The sequence below is a fragment of the Lissotriton helveticus genome, chromosome 3_1 (assembly GCF_964261635.1).
Source record: "Lissotriton helveticus chromosome 3_1, aLisHel1.1, whole genome shotgun sequence".
NCBI lineage: Eukaryota > Metazoa > Chordata > Amphibia > Caudata > Salamandridae > Lissotriton > Lissotriton helveticus.
The window spans coordinates 386,908,994-386,922,106 of record NC_136061.1 but is presented as its reverse complement, the minus strand read 5'-3'; the positions used below and the strand labels follow the sequence as shown (position 1 = coordinate 386,922,106).

General features: G+C 53.2%; 1 protein-coding gene across 1 annotated transcript in view; it reads right to left on the bottom strand.

Annotated features, from left to right (window-relative positions):
* LOC144822509 (serine racemase-like) overlaps positions 1 to 13,113 on the bottom strand; it is a 127,235-nt gene that overhangs the window by 19,536 nt on the left and 94,586 nt on the right. The window lies entirely within an intron of this gene.

Below are 13,113 nucleotides of genomic sequence, written 5' to 3'. Positions count from 1 at the left end.
TGGGAATGACCGACACCGTGGCTTGTAAAAGATCCGGCGGGATCGCCCCCGGCTCGGAGAAGGAGTTAAATAGGTTAGTCAGAATAGGCGCCAGTGTGGCACTAAACGTCTTATAAAAGAGCGCCGTGTAACCATCTGGGCCACGGGCCTTTCCGAGTTTAAGCTTGGAAATGGCGGTAATAACCTCCTCCGTCCTGATCTCCCTTTCCTGGTATTCCGTTTGGGACGGCGCTAGGGACGGGAGGGTAACCGAGTCCAGGTAGACCTCCGTCTCCTGCGCCACCAGGCCTTCCCCCGTATACAAGTCGGCATAGAAACCGCGGAAAGTTTCTGCTATCTGTGCGTCGTCTGAGACCACCCTGCCGTCCCCCATCGCAATCTCCTTCACCCGTTGGCGTTCATGGATCACCCTAAGTTTGCTCACCAGAAGGCGACCACACCTGTCCCCCCCTGTATAATAAGCATGTTTCAGCCGCAGCGCCGCATATTCCACTCTATCCATATCTAGAGAGGACAGGAGTTTCCTCGCCGCCTTCAGCTGCTTCCAGACCCTAGGGGCCCCTGTGCGGCGATGCACTTCTTCAAGTTCTTTGACATTTTGCGTAAGTCCGTCCCGTTTCTGCCTCCGCTCCCTATTCTCCGCCGAGGAGATCGCAATAAAGTCCCCTCTAATCATCGCCTTAAGGGCTGCCCACTGAGTGGCCACTGATGTGTCCGTGTTGTCATTGTGTGTCTGGAAGTCTCTGATCGCTTCCGTAACACGCTGCACAACCGTTTTCCTATGCAGGAGAGCGTCTCTGAGGCGCCAGATCCCGCGAGGTGCCCGATCAGCTGGCAAAGAGAAAGAGCCCGAGACCGGCGCATGATCCCATAAGGAAAGGACCCCCATCTCCGACGCCGTGGCCAGAGCACGAACCGGGCCAGTGACCATCAGGTGGTCCAGTCTGGCGTACGTCTTATGCGCGTGAGAGTAGAAAGAGTAGTCCCGGTCAGCGGGGTGCAAGCTGCGCCAGAGGTCGTGAAAATCCAGGTCTGCCAGCTGGGACTTCGTCAGCTGTGAAAGTTCCCCCGACTGTGGGGACCGTTGGGCAGACCTATCTATCGCTGAGTCAAATACCATATTTAAGTCACCACCCAAAATAATGTGTCTATCTGGAGATGCTGTTATGTCTACCAGTGCTGAGCGCATGAAGCTATCCTGCTGTTCATTCGGACAGTATATCGTTCCGACGGTAAATGTCAGGGTCCCCAGTTTAAACCTGTGCGCTAAGAGTCTCCCCTTCTGCTCTGCAAGTTTGTGTAATACCTGCCCCCTAAATGAAGCAGACACTAAAATCGCTACCCCAGCTGTTTTGGTGGTGTTCGAGGAGAAAAACTGCGTGGGGAATTTGCGTGATCGTAATCTATGGCAATCCCGTGTGAGTAAATGGGTCTCTTGGAGGAGACAAATGTCAGCCTGGGTGTTCTCTAACAAGGACAGAACTGCCCTCCTCTTAACCGGGTTGTTAAGCCCCTTGACATTAAGGGTCATGACCTTAAGGGATGCCATGAGAAGTCAGAACTAAGTGACATACGCTGCAAATCCACAGTAGGGAGGGTCGGAGTGTGAGTCAACGCAGCGACATAACCCTCACCGGGTCTCCGCGAAAACAACAAGAGCACTGGACGGACTGAACCCACCCCACCCCTCATCCAACACCCAACCCCCCTGTCCCCCAACTCCCCAACTCTCCCTCCTCCCGCACCCCTCCCGACCCCCAAACTGCCCCAAACTCCCTCCCCTACCAAGACCCCCAACACCTTCTGAAGAATTGTCCCAGCCATGTCCCTGCGGACAAGTCCGTGGTGAAGTATCGAAGTGGACGTCCAGCCACACCCTTCCACCCTCCGCTCCCTCCCCGCCCTACAGAAACCTAGCCTGCTACAGCTGCAATGCTATGTCGTTCTCCCCCCGGAGCAATCTCATGCTGTCAGCGCGACAACCACATCCATTGTAGTGTCACCAGTAGCCGCTTGGATGGCGCTCGCCCTTTCGGCCCTGATGGTAGGCGAGCTGGGACGCTGAGGCGCCTCCAATTGTCTACGTCTCGAGACCCTGCGCCATCCGCCTTCTGAGGTGCGTCGTCTGCGTGGCGTAGCGGATTCCTCCTCCTCCGCGGTAATCCCCAACACCTCACATGTGTCCTGCAGGGACCGCAGCTGATGTACCTCACCGTTCCACCTAAAAATAAGGCGGAAAGGGAGACCCCAGGAATAAGGCGTTTCATGCTGCTTTAGGAAGTCGATCGCTATCTTAAACGCTTTCCGTTTTTGTAGGGTGATCACAGACAAGTCCTGGTACAAGGCCACCGGGTGCCCTCGGAAGGCCAGTGAAGGTGTCTTCCGGGCCTCCGCCATAATTCGTTCTTTCAGTGGGAAATCAGGAAGAAAGGCCAAAATATCCGGTGGAGGGGCATTAGCATGTCTCCGGGGTCCCACTCTATGAGCCCTATCAATCCTGATCAGGAAATCCGCCGCTTCGCCCAGTATGTCTCTAAAGAGTTCCCGCAGGTATCCTACCACATCCGAGCCTTCTTCCGTTGATGGAATTCCCCGGACCCTTATGTTATTCCGCCGGGAGCGATTTTCCAATTCCTCATTATGAGACTGGAGGTCCAGCTGTTGGTCCCTTAAGCGCAGCACTTCTTGCTGTAGCTGTGCGATTTCCTCGTCCTGCCGTTGCGTGGAGCATTCTGTCGTGGCCACTCTCTCTCCCAGGCCATCTACCTCTCTCCGGATTTCACGGACTTCCCCGGCAACTTCCTGCTTTATCGTTTGAAAGTCATCACGCAATGTGCCGAAGAGCGACTCCAGAAAGGACCTGGTGACCGGTGGTTCACCACCTCCTGCTGCTTGCGACCCACTCGCTGCATGCGGTGACGGCTGATTCCTGTCCCCTCTGTTCCTGGACCTACCAAGCATGTCCGGGAGCGTGCGCTCAGTCTTCTTACCGCCTTTCTGGCTCGCCATGTCTTCCGTCAGGCAGCAACGTCACCCACTGCCTCCGCCGCCACCCAGGCCTCTGATCTGTGACCTCACGTGGCTCCACTCGATGTGGTCGTAGGGGTTAGTTTGTTCTCCGTCCGGGTGTACCACGACAGAAGGCCCACGCCAGCGTCCACCCTTCAGGTCGTGCCAGCGACCACCGCACCGCAGTCCGTCCGCGCCCCTGAGGCGCCCACAGTCACCGGCCACGTGGCTGACCGCCCAGGGCCCCCGAGACTGCAGTTTCCAGAGGTACACTCTATGTGGTAGCCGAGGAGCCCCTCTTCCTGATGCGGCCCACCGAGGACCGTCACACCCGCGGTCACCTGGTCCGGCCGGCGCGGGTGCACCGAAGCTTCACCTCAAAGCAGTCGACACTGGCTGACACCCCAGCACGTTGCCCGCAGGCTACTCCGTCCCATGCAGCACGCCCGACCCCCCCATCCACACTCCGGGGGGGAGCCACACACGAACACACAGTCTGTATCCCCAGGAGGGGCTCAAGTGCCAACTGCCCCCGACACAGGGTCCTCAACAATGTCCCCAACTGGGTGCCTCACTTGCGGAGCTCCGCGGCCTCAAGTAGTGCCCTCTGCTGTGCGGGCCTTCACCACACCCCACTCCGGCACCTCAGATCTGAGCAAGGGAGAGCCAGCCGCTGTTCATGGGCCCCGTGATCCGGCTGCCCCTTGGTAAGCCTTCCTCCCCTGCCGGTCCCGTCTGCTGCAGACCGCTACCACAGGCTCTCTGTAGGTGGCCTCCCGACTTCCCGGCCGGCGTGTCCTGCAGGCTTGCCAAATAGTCTCAGGGGCCCTCTAAGCGCTCCCGGGTCCCACCGGCGTCCTCCTCACCTTCACTAGCGTCAGGACCGGGCCCAGCACCGCTTCAAGCCCCTCCGTTGTCTCCGGCCTCCACACGATTCCAGGCCTTCCCCGCTCCTGCAGACCGGAGCAGTCGAACGCCGCACCCGGGGAGGCACCTCCGATTCTGCCCCCCGAGCAGCACTGGCCACAGGTCCGGTCGCAGCTGTCCCCTGTCCCGTCGACAGTCCCCGGGGTCTCCTCCCTGGCCGCTCCGTCGGGGCCTCCGAGCCTCGGCCTCGATTAGGGCGCTACCCGCTCCGGGGGTGCGGTCACTCGGCCGGTCGTCCGGCGGCCTGTGCTCCTCTCCAACCTCCACCACAGACCCCAAACTGCTTCCGGCATCGCCGTGCGGTGTTACTGCCGGCTCCCTCTATGACCCGGGTCCGCCTCGCCCCAGGCCGCGTCGCTGCTGTAGGCCGCCCGACTCCAGTCCCGGAGCCGGACCGCTCCGCACCCGATCTGCTGCCTGCAGGTCTAATTCCGGGCCGATCACGAGCCCGGACGCGGCCCAGTTGTGTCCGCCACTACCCCCACGCTATCTAGCGCCGAGAGGGGGGAGAACAGGCGAGTTTATAGGCCCAGAAGCAAGACGGGGTCGGGAGCTCCGGGCAGAAGCGTCTCCCTACTCCGTCATCTTGGCCACGCCCCCTTAAAATATAATTTAAAGCTAAAAGTCTTCCCTCTGTTTCACAAGTTTTTGCATGCATGCCATTATGAACTAAGTGCTATTGTTCGTGACCTCATCCTGATCTTTTCGTGGTCTCTGTGAGAAACAAGGTACCGAGCAAAGATCTGAAATTCCAGAGGCAAGGTCTAATAGGGCTGAACCAGGACCCCACATCACTAGCACAAGATAGTACATTGGTGGCCTAACATCACTCTGTGCTGGCCTAAATACAGCAACGGCTTATGATCAGACAAGGAAGTTCAAAAATCACACAGTGTTGAGCAGTGTGAAAACATTTCTGGCCAAAGACCACACAGAATATGTCAAGATCACTTTAGGTGCAATGGCCTGCATACATATTTTAGTGGTTCATAACAGCAAAATGGCTATTAATTACTAAGCATGTGTTATGTCACATGTGCACAGGGAATACACATCAGATGGAAGAAGTGCCATTGTATCCTATCTCACCCCTAGCCGTGCCCACTAGCCACACCCTTAACTCAATTTGACGAGTACCTGCACTTATTTTTTTCCATTTAAAGCACTGACTACAACTAAATACTATGCACACAATACTGGCAAGTGTCCTGGTGGCTGGTGTTGGCTGCGCCTTTACTCACTACATTCCCCTGTTTTCCTCCTTCTAGAACATGCGGTTCCCCCCGCAGGGAAAAAGTTATAGTGCGATTAGAGATTCCCACAAACCATCCGGCCACACCCCGTTGTTATATTGAAAGTGTACTCATCTCTCACACTTTAAAGTTTGTTCTCAATGAGTGATGTCACGTGGCTGCTTACTTCGTGGTGCCTCCTGCGTTGCTAGGCAGGGACCCAACTTCATCCCCGCGCCGCTTCTTTCCCACTTCTTTGGAGGGCATGCGCACTGGTGACTGGTGAAGCTTCATCGGTGCTTCGGACACCTACGCCGCTGTCACGTCTTCGGCAAGGTTGCTGCTGGCAGGTGGTGGCCTCCCTGGCAGGAGTACCTAGCTGTCTTTGCAGATGTGGGATCACCAGTGCTTTAAATGGGCCAGTACTCACCGGTACTGAGTACCGGCACTTCCGAATTTTTGGGCCGTCAGTACCGGCACTTCTCTGTAGACAGGGAGAGTACCGGTACCCTGATCGACGGCAGGTTAGGCATCTCCTCCAGGGCAGAGCTTCCGTGCAGCTAGTAAGTTAATGAGCTGTTAAGTAGCCGCCCTTCCGCCGAATTGCTGCTGAAGATTCCAGAAGCGCCCATTTAATTGTTCCCAAACTGCAGGGGTTTGAGTGGGCACTTGTTGCGGTAAGGAGTTACCTGCTTATGCTTTGGCGCCTTCTCCTCTAGGCTGCAGTAGGCGCGCAGCGCTTTTAACTTGTAAATTTTAAAAATTGCTCGTTTTTGCATGTATGTGTAAAAATTATTTCCTACCTGATTTTTAATCATCGTTGTTGTGCCCACAGACTCGCACCATAATTGTGCCCCCCACCGCTTGCAGAGCGGAGTTCTATCACCGGTATCATTGTGGCCAGGAAGTCGGGCCGCCATATTGGGGCTGCTGCCTTGCAGCGCGCCACCTGACTCAGCGCTCTAGTTCTCCGTGTGGAGAACGAGGAGGCTGCACTTAAGGCGAGCTGGTGGGAGCTGCTCGACCTTTTCGGTAAGGAGTTACCTGCTTATGCTTTGGCGCCTTCTCCTCTAGGCTGCAGTAGGCGCGCAGCGCTTTTAACTTGTAAATTTTAAAAATTGCTCGTTTTTGCATGTATGTGTAAAAATTATTTCCTACCTGATTTTTAATCATCGTTGTTGTGCCCACAGACCTGCACCATAATTGTGCCCCCCACCGCTTGCAGAGCGGAGTTCTATCACCGGTATCATTGTGGCCAGGAAGTCGGGCCGCCATATTGGGGCTGCTGCCTTGCAGCGCGCCACCTGACTCAGCGCTCTAGTTCTCCGTGTGGAGAACGAGGAGGCTGCACTTAAAGCTCGCTCCCCCCGCGCAGCGGTGACGCGCAGCGGTGGCGCCTGACTCGCGCCGGAGTCAAGCCAGAGTCCTGCCCGTCCGCGTTCCGGCGGCGTTACGGTCGGCGGGTGGGGCTTTGCTACCCAGCATGTGCAAATCCGATGCATCATCTCTGCGCTATACGTTTGAGGAGCTGCGCTCTCTAAATCATCGGGAGAGCCGCTGCTGCTCTGTCTTCCCCGGGCGCCACAGAGGTAAGTCTCGCTGCCCTTGTTGCGGCTGGCGTCCTAACCGTGCGCTGTCATCTGCCCCCATTAGTAACATAGCTGGCGCAGAGTATTCCTGCATGCTGTTAAACACCAGATCGGCGTGCAGTCATGCGCAAGACATCTTTGAGCTCCTCGATACAGAGAAGCCACTCTGTTTAATGTTGACCGAGACCTGGTGGGGAGATTCCTCTAACCCTGACGTGGTGATGGCAATCCCGCCTGATTATAACATCTTCAGGAAGGATAGAGCCAAGGGAAGGGGCGGAGGGGTTGCACTGGTGGTGAAGAAGGGCACGATGTGCACCATCTTGCCTGCGGAGGACATCCACGGCTCTGAATCACTTGCTTTTTTAATCACTCTAGCGCCGCACCAATCAGTGAAGGGACTATTAGTTTATCGACCTCCTGGCCCGCCTGGAACGTTCTTTGAAGACCTCGACTCGGTTTTGCTGGGACTGGCCCTGAGAGCAGAACATTGTATAGTAGCAGGGGACTTCAACTTTCGGATGGATGACCCGTCTGACCCCGCTGCTATTAAGCTCTCTGAGGCCATGACCCCGCTGGGTCTTATCCCTTATTTGCAGGGGCCGACTCATGTTAAGGGGCATACTCTAGACCAGGTCATTTCTACATCTGCTCTTGTGGTGAAAGAGATTCTCCCGGTCCTGTGGTCTGATCACAGGCTTGCCAAATTTGCGATCAGTGGCATTGCCAGGTCGTCCATCTCTGCCCCACAGCAACAGGGACGAGCGTTCAGAGCGTTCAACAGAGTGACCCCGGAGATGCTGGCTCGGGCTGCCTTGGATCATCCTTGTCTTCTCTCCGGTGAGCTGGAGAGAGATTTGGAGTCCCTGCAAGCATGGCTTTCTGATAGGCTTAACGACCTTGCCCCGGTGTTGCCCCCCCGCGTGTCATCGAAGCGGGTTTCGGCCCCCTGGTTTACCACGGCACTGTGGGCTAAGCGGCAGCAGTGTAAGGTAGCCGAAAGGGCCTGGCGGGCACACTATGATAGCGTGGACAGGTTGGCCTACAAGGCAGTGGTCAAGGCTTACCACCGGGACATTCGCCTTGGAAAAAAAGCCTATCTTGCTGGGAGAATTGAAGCGGCCTCCAACTCCTGTAAGGAGATCTTCACCATAGTCAGAGAATTCACTTCTCCTCGGACCATTACATCAGAAGAGGTGCCCTTAGAATCCTGGGCGGCGGACCTTGCTTGTTTTTTTACAAGCAAGATACAACTTATACAGGACTCTTTTCCATCTGGTGCACCTGCAAGGCCGATTAAATCTGAGGTTGATACGTTCCCTCTGGCCTCGCATGGTGCCACATTGGCGGTGTTTCCACCTTTGCCAGCCCCTGCCTCTTTAGTGCTTATGGGCAATTTGAAATCTGGGTCGCCACTTGACCCTTGCCCAGCCAAGCTCTTGGGTAAGATTGCGGAAGTGATCAATCCACTGGCGAACCCTCTTCTGAATCTCTCGTTGAGTCAGGGAGTGGTTCCGCCAGCCTGGAAGCAGGCAATGGTCATCCCGCTGCTTAAAAAACCGGGTCTTGACCCGAAGGTCCCAGCCAATTACAGGCCGATTTCTTTGTTGCCGGCTCTCGTAAAAATTTTGGAGAAACACGTTCAGTCGGTGCTCTCCAACTTTTTGGAGACCCACGAGATCCTGCATGACACCCAGTCCGGCTTTCGCTCAAATCGCAGCACCGAGACCGCGCTCCTTGAGGTTTCTGAAACCATCAAAGGGGTGTTGGATACCGGGGGCAAAGTCATGCTGGTGTTGTTGGACTTGTCGGCGGCTTTTGACACCGTCCCCCATGAGGGCCTTCTCGCAAGACTCTATGAGATTGGTCTTCGGGGGACGGTGCTCAGCTGGTTTTCTTCCTTTCTAGCTGGCCGCCGGCAAACGGTCTGGACATCGCCTGACACCGCCGTAATGCCGCCTCTGGGAGTTGGGGTCCCTCAGGGCTCTATATTGAGCCCGACCCTCTTTAACATCTTCATGACCCCTTTGGCGGCGGTGGCGGAGTCGTTTGGTGCCCGGATCGTATCTTATGCCGACGACACCCAGCTCCTCTTTTCTTGTAAGAGAGGGGCAGACTTTGACGGGGAGAGTATCCGGGATTGCCTTGGGGCTGTGTTCACATGGTTCCAACTGCACAGCCTCAAGTACAATTCCGATAAGTCCGAGGTACTCTTCTTCGGGTGCGACACGGAGCCCAGCTGGCAGGTCTGGTGGCCCATCGGTATGTTCCCTCCGTCTTGCTCTTCCCCTATGGCTAAGAACTTGGGGGTCAAGATGGATAAGGGGCTGACGATGAAAGCCCAGATCCTTGGGGTGACCGGCACCTGCTTCGGTCTATTAAAGATGCTGCGGAGGTTCTTACCTCGGTTGTCGGAGGAGCACAGGAAGTTGACTGTGCAGGCTCTGATAGGCTCCAGGTTAGATTATGCCAACATTCTTTACCTGGGCCTACCAGAGTACTTGTTGCAGCGGCTTCAAGTAGCGCAGAATGCGGCGGCCAGGGCCATTTATGGTCTAAATAGGCGTGCCAGCGTTTCTGGTCTATTGCGGACGCTGCACTGGCTACCCATCCGCAAACGGATCGCCTTTAAGGCTATGATCTTGGCCTATAAGGCTCTCCACGCGGTGGGAGAGCAAAGTACCTCCAAAAGAGACTGGCCTTTTACCATCCGGCTCGCTCTCTGAGGTCAGAATCTTTACTTTTGGCGGTTGTCCCACGAGTGAAGAGAGCGCGCCTGGGCGGCCGTTCCTTTGGCTTGCTGGCTCCACAGATGTGGAACTCGCTTCCGCTCCCACTCGGGGGGCCACTGGTCTCCTTGACTTTAGGCGAGGCCTTAAAACCTGGTTGTTCACCCAGTAGGCCTTTCTGCAGTTCTTTGTTTCTTGTCTATTTTTGTTCTTTTTTCTTTTACTGTGTTATGTTATTGCAAAGCAGTTCTCCTTACCCAAAGCGCCGGGACACTCTTTTTGAGTAACCGTTGCGCTATACAAAAGAATAAATAACATAACATAACATAACTGTGATTAACAGGGTAGGGTCTCTAGACAGACTCTGCACTGTCAATTAGGTGTGCAGCGACCATTCGGGTGAAAGTGCTTTATTTAACCCCCTACCCCCGCCCCTTCCTCAGGTGCGTGTAAATCAGTTGGGGCCTCTAGTCACTAATCCAGTCCCATTTAGGTATGGCACTGGCCTTAGTAAAGTGAGTGGCAGCACAAGACAGTCCTCTTCCTCGGTCGGTTTTCTTTTCAAGTTTTTGTTCAGCAGAGGAGCTGCTTCCCTTTACATGATAACATCTACTGACCTGGGCAATGGGTTCATGGGTGTGAAGTTAGCCCTGCCCTTAGGGCAATAAATAGCAGGGAACCTGCAGCGCTCCAGGAAACTGGTGATGTATTTGGTTGGGGGAAAGACAAAGTGAACATAGAAGGAAGGGGGAGGAAGAAATGTAAAGAAGTGAGATGACAGATGAAGTTAGCATTGCCACCTTTTCAGATAAAAATTACAGATATTTGTTGAGTTCTGAAATCATAAATGGGCTTAGAAATGGTATTTTAACACACATTTGTGTAAAGTGAAAACTCTGGTACATTTCTTGTTAACTTTATATATATATGTGTATATATGTGTGTGTATGTGTATATGTGTATGACTGTATGTATATGTCTATATATATACACACACACACAAATAATGAAATATAGCAGAACAAAATAGTGGTCAGGTGGCAAACTGAGGAGATGAGTACAGCATGGAGGGGAGAACTGGAGTCAAGTGGGGAAAAAACAGTGAGAAAATGTAAGAGACTTGTTGAGAGAGTAAGGCCGAAGTAGGAGTAAGAGAGACAGAACTCACGAGAGAAGGTTAGAGGCTGGGTAAAGATGAGAGGCAAGTGGAGGGGATATGTAGATGTAAAAACACGAAACCAGGAAGAGACAGGAAGAGCCTGGTCGTATGGAAAAGGGCAATGGCAGCTCTTTGAATGGGCCAGCACTCACAGGTACCTAGTACTGGCACTTCTTATTTTTATCACTATAAGTCCTGCACTTCTCTATTGTGAGGATAGTACCGGTATGCATGAAAGGTAGGCGGATTGGCTGCAAGTGCTGGTGAGCACTAGGCTGTCAGCGTTGGCACCTATCTGACAGCCAAGGTCCACTGTATTCCTGAGCTGCGGCTGATCTATTCAGCATGGTGACCCTGTGTTCACCATCACACTGTGTGTTTGACAGTAGAGTCCCCATTTAGGCCCTGTGCTGTTAATCACATTCACACTATTGTGTGGATTTGTGCAAACAAAGGAAGGATACAGCAGGCTGACAGCGACTATTAAAAAAGCCATGGGAGGTAAGGAGTTTAAAATGGTTTTAATCACACCCAAGGCTTTGTGTGAGTGTTTCCATATGGCTCTGTGCTTGCCTGCTTGTTTGTGTCTGTACTTTTTTGAGAGAAAGAGGGAGAGAATTAGAACATGCTCAGGAGATATTTTAAGGGGACTGTGTGGAATGCTTTTGTGTACATGTGTGCTTGTTTCTTTCTGTGTGTGTGAGTGTGTGTGTGTGCGCACGCTTGAGAAGTTACAGTATTGTGCCAAACAACAACAACAACAAATAACAGAACGGCATTAAGAAGCAGCAAATATTACAAAACAAGGAAATGTTAACATATCATCCTGTTTGGCTTTCATTTTGTGTGATGTTTTAATCTGCTTTATTGACATAAATGCATTTCTCATTTGTTTTGATATGTGCTGCACCTGGTACAGAAGTTATTATGTATGATTATATCTTCCCTTAGCCCCGCCCACTTGCCACACCTCAAGCTCATTTGAATGATAACCTGCACTTTTTTCCGTTTAAAGCACTGGGGATCACCCTCAACAGATGGACAGGTGATCAATGTTCGTGGCGGACCCTCAAGGGCAGTCTGGACATACCCATGTACAGGCCAACTTCAGGGGTAACAAGGTCAACCGCAGGCCCCGCTTCTTATGGAAACACCTTGGGCCTGGCCAGGCCTTTTCTCTTGGGCACAGCAGCATATTTCAGTCACAATTATCTTATCACCACAGTGTAGCAGGTCTAGCCGCATTTTTCACTGTTCCTGCCTGGAACTGCGAATGGAGAGCCTGGTACCTGCTGACGCTCAGAGTACTCAGTTCACTCCCCTCTTTCCTCCTCTTCTAGCAGACCCCTACCAACAGAGGGGTCGGGCTGCTCCTGGCTGTTGCTGGATAGTCCCTCCTCTTGAGGGTTGGAAGGCTCCTTCACTCCCTCAGCAGGCATGCTGTCTTCTAGGCACTACAGGGCAGGAAAAAAGCTTCTTCCAGGAAGGATTAGACCTGGGTGTTGTCCCCTCACCTCTGCGAAGCTGGCTATCAGACAAAAACTAGCAGTGCTCTGATTACTCTGCAGAACACTCCTTTCCTTGGTCATACAACACTCGCATCTGAAAAAGCAGGTGGGGCAGGGGTCCCACTTTTTTTTCAGTCATGGCAGACAACAGATGTCGCTCTATAGTCTTCAATTGTTTGACAGTTGATAAGAGTTGCGAACGGGATGCCCCAAATATATCTTACCTGGAGCCTCAAAAATCCTTAAGATAGCAGTGGATTTATGGTGGGGGGTGGGGGGTGGGGGGAGGGTTCACTGGGAAGCAAGTGTTATAGAATGCGGTTAGTGCGACGTGGATGTTGTACTGCATTTCTGGCTCTTTCAAGATGGATTATCACAGAGCTAAGTTAGCAACAGTGGATTTCCAAAGACATATTTCCTTTGCAACATTTGGCCGGCAGAATCGGAGCAACACCACACACTTTATGCATATAGGACTCTCTGGAAAAATAGTCCAAGAAAGTTGTGGCTTTCAGCAAATTTCAGTGCAAATGTTTGAAGCCTCGTCAGGCGTATGTTATCTCTCCGTCCCAGCAATGAAGGCTGTGACATCAGATTCCTAATAAGTTAGGAAGGAGAGTGGGAGGAATGGACACCGGGGTTAGGAAAGATTCAAATGAAATTAGTGGAGATTCTAGTACTTTCATTTCTAGATCTTTCTTTTCAATCCACTTCAGTCATCCCTTTAGCATATTCCTTGACACACCATTGCAATAATGAAAAAAACACATAGAAAACGTGGTCCAGATTTATAAACATGTCACACAATGCAGCGCAGTAAAGCAACCCGCTGCATTACCTGACAGGTGACGGCAGGAGTGCCCAATAACTATCTAGATATGGTGCAATCCTGTCCTTGCGCTCGCAAACTCAGAGCTGTCCAACGCTAACACAGGCACCCTTGCGCTGTGGTGCAAGGGT